Source organism: Onychomys torridus, chromosome 3, assembly GCF_903995425.1.
Source record: "Onychomys torridus chromosome 3, mOncTor1.1, whole genome shotgun sequence".
Taxonomy (NCBI): Eukaryota; Metazoa; Chordata; class Mammalia; order Rodentia; family Cricetidae; genus Onychomys; species Onychomys torridus.
In genome coordinates, this window is record NC_050445.1 from 41,841,400 (window position 1) to 41,850,235 (window position 8,836).

The window sequence follows — 8,836 nt, forward strand, 5'->3', positions numbered from 1 at the left end:
AGTTATCTCAGGACATCACGACTTCCTTCATTTCTTTAATAATAGACTTCCTTCATTTCTTTACCTTGCTCCCTCTAAATGTGGGATATCCTGTGATTGCTGTTATTTCTAGGTGGTTCTGGAAATGATAGAAGGGTCCATAGCTACAGTTGCTTTTCCAGAACTAGTATTTGCTGTGCTTAAAACTTTTCCGTTTGTCCATTCCATACCTTTATATAATGAAAATCACTCATTTTGGCCACAGCTGCAGTTCCTCCTCTCTTACCTCCTCCCTCTTCCACTGGAACCCTCAACAAGTGCCCTCCAACGTTCGCCGTGTGTGTGTGTGTGTGTGTGTGTGTGTGTGTGTGTGTGTGTGAGAGAGAGAGAGAGAGAGAGAGAGAGAGAGAGAGAGAGAGAGAGAGAGAGATGGAGATGCCCAGGGAGTTTAATTAGAGTCTCTCTCTCGGTTTTTTTTTTTTTTTTTTTTTTTTGGAGACAGAGTTTTTCTGTGTAGCCCTGGCTGTCCTGGAACTTGCTCTGTAGACCAGACTGGCCTTGAACTCACAGAGATCTGGTTGCCTCTGTCCCTTCAGTGATGGGATGAAAGGCATTCACCACCACCATCTGAGAAGTTTCTCTCTCTCTTTTTAATTGAAAAACAAACCCAAAAAACTTTGTTTTTATATGTATGGATGTTTGCCTGCAAGTTTGTCTATGTTTCACGTGCATGCCTGGTGTCCCCAGGGGTCAGAAGAGGTTGTCAAATCCTCTGGAACAGGAGTTACAGACAATAGTAAGTTCCCGAGTGGTTGCTGGGAATTGAACCCCGATACTTGAGAAGAGCAGCAATTGCTCTTAACCACCGAGCCATATCTCCAGCCCCTTAATTAGTTCTTGCCAAGTACTTTGGCCACTTAAGAATTTCTGAATTAATCACAGATGCAATAAGAAGCTTCTCAGCTGGGTGGTGGTGGCACACGCCTTTAATCCCAGCACTCGGGAGGCAGAGACAGGCAGATCTCTGTGTGTTTGAGGCCAACCTGGTCTACAGAGCTAGTCCAGGACAGGCTCCAAAGCTACAGAGAAACCCTGTCTTGAAAAAACAAAACAAACAAACAAACAAACAAAAAAGCTTCTCCGATGATAGCTAGGCACAGCACTAAGCTATAAACAGGACTATTTAGAAGGCAGTTTGACAGCATCATCTAGCTAAACAATAGTAGTGGGTTTCTCCCTGAGACCTCTGACCACAGGCTCTTGATCAAGTTTGCAGAACCTGGTAGGTACCCTGTGATGTGGGCCCCAGCTTTAACCAGAAGGAGGTTGGTTACCCCCATAACGTTCATACCACCATTGCACTGGAGAGCACATCTTTCTGACAGGATATTATCGTAGCTCATAGGATTTGTATCTGAATAAGGCTGCCAATGACTTTTCTCCCCCAGTGGACTGCATAACACCCTCTGACGCTATGAAGACTAGCCAGTACAAAGGATACTTCCAGCTCATTTCCAGCTTGGATTCTCTGTCCTGTGACCAAACTATGCAATATCCTCAGCAACTGGGTCCGACCATCAAGTTTGGGTGGATAACCAAGAGAAATGGCAATAGCCTATATTGTTTGTGGGGAACCTCTCGGACCTCCCTAGCCAATAACTTGTAGGTAGATGTCCTACATCTGGCACTGGGATTTTCATTTAATAACCTATGGCTTCTGGAAGAACTATCCATCTGTGGAGAGTACATCCATTCAAACCTTTAAAAAATTAATATCCTTCCTTACTCCCTCTCTCCCCCCTCCTCTCTCTGTCTCTGTCTCTCTGTCTCTGTTTCTTTTTGTCGGGACAGGGTCTCTCTCTAGTTGTAGCTGCCTTGGAGCTTACTCTGTCGCTGGCCTTGAACTCGGAGATCCACCTTCCTCTGCCTCTCAAGTGCTGGGATTAAAGATGTCTGCCAACATGCTAGGCTCTAGAAAAATTTTTTAAAAGTATGTGTGTGTGTGTGTGTGTGTGTGTGTGTGTGTCAGAAGCCTTGACTGTCAGATCTCCCCAGAGCTTCAGTTAGAGGTGGCTGTAACCCGTCCCACGTAGTTGATGAGAACTGAATCTGGGTTCTCTGGAAGAGCAGTACATGCTCCTAACCAGTGATCCTTCTCTCCAGCACTCCACCATATTTATGGAGACAGCATCTCTTGCTGACCAGCAAACGCACAGCGTCTCTGTGTTTTTCTGCCTCCTGGACATTGAGGTTATAGATGTGTGCCTTTGTGTCCTACTTTTTATTTGAGGCCTTCATGTGGGAACTCAGGCTTTCATCCTTGGAAGTACTTTACTCAGTGAGACATCTTCCCAGCCCCCTAATATTAATATTTTAATTAGGATACAAATGCTAGATTTCCGACTTCATTTCCATGCCTCCTTAGTTCTGGTTGATTTCCTACCGTCTGTCCCTATGACCCCCATCTCCACTGTACCTTCCGCCTCCAGTATTCTTCATGTTCATGTTACTTACATTCCATTACCCTCCCCGTACCTCTTCCTGAAGGCCCCTTCTCCCATCTCATGGACCCTCTCCTTTCTAGTTTGCTTGCCTCTACATTTACTTACACGTGAATACACTTGTATAACAATTAGAAGCTAGAAGGTTGGTCTTTCCCCACATCTTCCACACTTGGTGCCAGTTGTATCCTTGGTGACTGCCACCTATCTGGCTGGAGTGAGATGTAATCTCAGAGGTAGTGTTTGTATTTCTCTGATGGCCAAGGGAGTTGAACACTTCAAAAAGTATTTATTGGCCATTTGTATTCTTCTTTTGTTTGTTTTTCAAGACAAGGTTTCACTATGTAGCCCTGGTTGTCCTAGAACTCACTCTGTAGCCCAGGCTGGCCTCAAACTCAGAGATCCACCTGCCTCTGCCTCCCGAGTGCTGGGATCAAAGGTGTGTGACACACCATCTGGCTGCTGATAATTTGTATTCTTTTGAAAACTGCTACTGGCTCATTTATTGGTTGATCGAGAGGGAGAAGAGCAGTAAAAGCACTGTACCCTGCGGACAGCTAGAAGGTAAAGTATTCGCAACAGGTCACTGTTGTTTGTCCTATAGTATAAAAGTGCCCACAGTGAGGAGAAGTGGGAAGCTCCGGCATGGGAGGAAAGCTGAGCCAGGAAATGGAGCAGACTGCCATAGCATCCCCATTCAGTTTCTGCTGGATGTCATGAGCAGCTGATTTGATTTGTGTTCTCACTGTTGCTGTTTGGTTGGCAGTGTTTTTTTTTTTTTTTTTTTTTTTTTTTTTTGTGTGTGTGTGTGTATTTGTATTTGATTTTTGTAGTTCTTAATACATAATATTCTGCATGTTAACCCTTGTCTTAAGTGTAGCTGGCAAAGTTTTCTCCCTTTCTGTAGGCTGTCTTTTCACTACATTGAGAGTTTGTTTTGCTGTTCAGAAGCATTTTAGTTTGTAGTCTCATTTGCCAATTCTTATGGTTCTTTCCTGTGCTATTGGGATTCTAGTTAAAAAAAGATCTTGTCAATAACTATATCCTGAAGTACTTAAGTACTTTCCCTGTTTGCCTTAAAGCATCCCCCCCCCCCCCCAAACACACACACACACACACAGGGTTTCTCTGTGCAGCTTTGGAGCCTGTCCTGGAACTTGCTCTGTAGACCAGGCTGGCCTGGAACTCACAGAGATCCACCTGCCTCTGCCTCCCGAGTGCTGGGATTAAAGGTGTGCACCACCACCACCCGGCTCATTTCAGGTTTTAAGTTAAGAGTCTTAGTTTGTTTTTTGTTCATGTTTTTTTTATTTTACAGGTTTTCAGCACCAAGTGGTAGTGTACACCTTTAATTCCAGCACTTGGGAGGCAGAAGCAGGCAGATCTCTATGAGTTCAAGGTCAGCCTGGTCTACAGAGTGAGTTCCAGGACAGCCAGGGCTGTTACACAGAGAAACCCTGTCTATCAGAGCCTATACCACATCTTGTGATTATGTAGGCACAAACAGGAGTCTGTCCTATGGGTCCTATCCTTGCCAGGTCCCAGGACAGGTCTGGAGGGGTTTAATCTGTGAACACTGGGCTTACAACAGGTTTTATTTCCCCAGTTTTGGGTGGGGCTGGATGATAGAAATAACCCCATTGGCCACCAAGACTGGCGGTAAACTGGATTGTATCATAGCCTCTCTGTCCCAGGGACCTATACACTCTGAAGGGGTTCTTCAGGCCCACTCTGCAGCTAGCAATGATGCAGGTTGAAATGAATCCATCTTTCCATGCCAGCATTGGTCTATTGGCTCATCTGTGAGCACTGGTGCACATGCATGTGTATGCATGTGCGTGTGCGTGTGTGACTTTCTGTTTTAATTGGGTTCTGGATCTTGCTCTGGTAGGCCTGGTTAAGCTTCAGGACAAAAGCCCTGTGCTAGCCTTTGCGCTCTGCTCTAAGCCTATGCTGTCTTGTTCTGCCCGCTGCCCCTGCATCACAGCTTGTGAGAGGTGGAAGGAGCGGTGGTTGGCAGGCTAAGGCCGTGCTGGCTGCTCAGTTCAGTTCACAGGCTTTAGCCTGGGCCTGTGGGGCTTTGCCTAGTGCTGGGTTTCATAGTGATAGTCCTGGTGCTGGCTTTTAAGTCTAAGGTCTGGACTCCATTCCTTCTTCCTTTCTCCATTTTTTAAAAAAAAATTAATTTTGTTCTTTGGCTGATTCACATGTATATGATTCATTCTGGGTCATGCCCCCTAGCTCTCTCTTTGCGCCCCCCCTCACCAGTCCCCCTCCATGAATCTCTCTTACCAGCATTCATGACTTGGTTTTGTTTTGTGACCCCCTGAGTTTTAACCAGGGCCATCGGTGTGACCCTGGGTTTGAAACTCTGCACTAGATCTCTTGGGCCCAGCTGTAGGCAGAACTGAATATGCTTATATCAGAAAACAGTGATTCCGTGCTTCCTGGAGTTTGCCATAGCTCAGCAGTGAGTAGTGTCCCCCAAGAAGCCCCTCCCTCACCTATGGCTAACTGCTGCCAGAGCCAGTCTTGTGCAAGCCTGGCGCCGATGGCTAACTACTGGGAGTTCCTGATTGCAGTAGCTGTGCTGTGCCTAGAAGGTGGCGTTTTACAGACTTCTCCCTGTCTTGCAGCCCTTGAACTGTTCCTGCCCTCTCTTGAACCTTGTTCCCTGAGCCCTGGTGACTAAGGATGCTGAGTGATTTTTTTTTAAGACTGGATCTCTCTATGTAGCCTTGGCTGTCCTGGAACTCATTATGTATTCCAGGCTGTCCTTGAAATCACAGAGATTCTCCTGTCTCTGCCTTCTCAGTGCTGAAATGAAAAGTGTATGCCACCATGCCCAGCTCAATGTTGAACAATTTTTAACAAGTGTTTACTGACTATGTCTATTCCTTCTTTATAGCCCACTTTAAACTGTTTTGTCTTCTTGTTCTTTTTTTTTTTTTTTTTTTCCTTGTATATTGTAGACACTAAACCTCTGTCAGGGGTAGAGTTGATAAAGATTTACTCTCATCCTCTGTGCCTGATTGACAGCTTCTTTGCTGTACAGAGGTTTTTATTCCATGAGATCCCATTTGTTTGCTGTTGATCTTGCTCTTTTGCTCCCAGATCCTATTCAGAAAGTCTTTACCTGTGTCTGTCTCTAAGTTGAAGCACACTCCCTACTTTTTCCTCTAACAGTTTTGGGATATCTGGTTTCGTTCATGTTAAGGTCTTTGATCTATTTAGAGTTGAGTTTTATGTGGGATCACTTTGAAAATTATGACATAGATTTCAGAGCACCAAGGATAAAAGATGTGACTTGTGCAGAGGGTAGAGGAAATGGCTGTCGAGAGGGGCCAGTCTCTGGTGGACTTACATTTGAATGACAGCTGACTTCTCAACAATGAAAAAGGTAAGAGAAAGGACACCAGACCTTCAATATAATGAAGAAAAAAGAATTCTGAGTGGAAATCTCCCTGTACCAAGACTGAAATAAAAGGGATAATGTAGTTACACACACACACACACACACACACACACACACACACACACACACACACCTACTTGCTACATTCTATCCTTAAAGGCCAGGAAGATAAACAAAGCAGGAAAAGAAATCTTCTCTTGGAATCCAGCCCTAGACTATGCCCAAAGGAGAAGATAACACACCTCTGTAATCTCAACACCGGAAAATTGAGTTCAAGGCCAGCCTGGGCCACATAACCATATAGTTTGGTCTATGTGCTACATTTCTTTCTCTACAAGCAAATAGACTCACAGACTTCTGCTTGTAATTTCTTATGGATGCTGACACTACCCTTTCTAATGGCCAAGAGCTATCTACTAGATAGGTGGAAACTGAAGCCAAGAACAGTGGGGCAGTCTGATCCATACTACACAGTAAGTGAGAGGTCAGAGCATCCAACTTGGGCATTCGATCCAGGCCAACCTAAACATGAACATGTGTGCACATACACACACCCATGAGGCCCCCCCCCCCCCACATACACACGTATGCATGCACACAGAGAATGTCTGAAGTGATTTCATCTTCAGTTTTGAGCTGACAAAGTGACTCCATGGAAATGCCATCTGGAGGCTGACCTGTGATCTAAGTCATGAGGAACACTCAAAACCACCTCGAGGAGATGAAACCCCACTTCTAAACAGCAGGTGTCCCTTGTGTTTCTGCAACACATCAGCCATGTGTGTGTCGCATCCCACCCGCCTGCAATGTGCCAGAGGCCCCCACACCATAGGACTCCCTGGCTATCTGTGTGAAGAATGTAATTATTCATTCCCAAATAAATTACCTTTGCATCTTCTATGACACAGAAGTAGGGAAAAGTAAATTATGACATAGATGCAAACGTGAACTTGAGTAGTGTCATTCTGTTTCCTGGGGAACCCATAACTCTTGGGTAATTTAAATATTGAACAGCTGACAGACAGTGCAGGGATGTTTAGGAGATTCATAAGGCACATGACAGGGCATGTCTGCAATGGTGTTTCTAGGGACAGTTGGGTCACAGAGGCATGGGCTTACTGAATAGCTTCATCCCTTGGTGGAGTCATAATATGACGTAAGGAGGTGGCGAAAGGAGGTGGCTCATACTTTTAGGAAGTAGGTATGGGGCATATCCTTGGGGGTCATATCTTTTCCTGGCCCCTTCCGTAGCCTCTCTTCTCTGCTTCCTGTGAACAGTTACGCTCTGCTATATGTTCTTGTTGCCAGGGTGTTCTGACCAAGTCCACATGGCCAAGTAACCATGGACCAAACCCCTTGAAACCATGAACTAAAATAAATCTTAACTATGTCAAATATTTTGATCATGGTGGTGAGAAGGCTGATACAGGGGACACCGAAGGGAACCCTCATACAGAAAACCTTATCCTTTGACTTGAGCAATGAGACCAGCTCCAATCCAAGGCAGGTCTGTCCACCCCTGTGGTCCTCTGCCAAGAGACCAATAGGTATCTTTCTTGTATTCAAGAGAACAAATCTGAACATACTGCTTTACAGGAACATGAGTTCTTCATGCAGATGCATTTTATATTAACAAAGGCTGTTTCAGGTCACAGTGTTCTGGGGGGTTTAAGTGGACCCCCTCTTTTACCTGTAGTTCAACAGCAGTCGGGCCCCAATGATGAGCACTGAGTAGGTTATCACAGGTCCTGTGGTCATCCTGATCTCATGTTCTGTTTGTCTTTCTGGAATGTCTTCCCCACAGTGAGCCTCAGCTAGATGGGATGTTAGATGAGTCTGGGGCCAAACTGATTTGGTGGTGGTTTTGAGTTTCTAGATCACCTACAGGTGAATTTAAAAAAAAATTCCAATGTAGGATTCAAGTTACACTGTCTCCTTCAATGTCCTTTTCCACACATGAAGCTTCTAGTATGACCCTATCCTTAGAACTCAGTTGAAATGCTGCTCCCCACATGCTGACTTTTCTGATCCCCAGAGATGCTCGGTGTTTTCATCCTCCAAGTGCTTAGTGTTTTGTTCACGCTGACCTTTCAAGACAAAAGGGAATGTCCCTTCCTTCCTTCCTTCCTTCCTTCCTTCCTTCCTTCCTTCCTTCCTTCCTTCTTCCTTTCTTCCTCCCTCCCTCCCTTCCTTCCTTCCTTTCTTCTTTGCCTCCCTCCCTCTCTCTTTTTCTCTCTTTCTCTCTCTTCCTTCCTTCCTTCCTTCCTTCCTTCCTTCCTTCCTTCCTTCCTTCCTTTCTTTCTTTCTTTCTCTTTCTTTTGTCCTTTCTCCTCAGTTTTGTTTCCTAAGACAGCATCTCAGATAAGTCAGCCTGGTCTAGAACTTTTTATGTAGCCAAGGATGGATGACCTTGAACTCTTGATCTTACCTCTATCTCCTGAGAGATGGGATTATCAGCATGCACCACCAAGCCTGATATGTTCCCCCGCCTCCCAAAATATTTATTTACTGAGACAGAGTTTTGCTAGATACCCTGGCTAGCGTCAAACCCATAGCAAGTCCTGGGACTGGAGGCGTGTGCCACCATACATGGTTCTTGTCTGTTTCAGTAGACTTCTGTCTTGGCTGCTGGATTAGTTACTTCTCTGGTGCTGTGATAAAGTACATGGGCAAAAGCAAGTTAAGGAAGGAAGACTTCCTTTTGGCTCATAGTTCCAGGTTATGGTCCATCAAGACAGCGAAGTCATAGGGGCAGGAGAGGGCTGTGGGTCACACTGCACCCCAGTTGGGAAGAGGAATGCTGAGCTCAGCTAGCTTTCTCCTTTTCACACACTCTTCAGACATCACCCACCTTGAGGGTGGCTCTTCCTACCTCAGTAGCCTAGTCAGTACAGTCTCTCACAGGCATGCTCAGAACCTAATCTAATTAAGACAGCCCTCA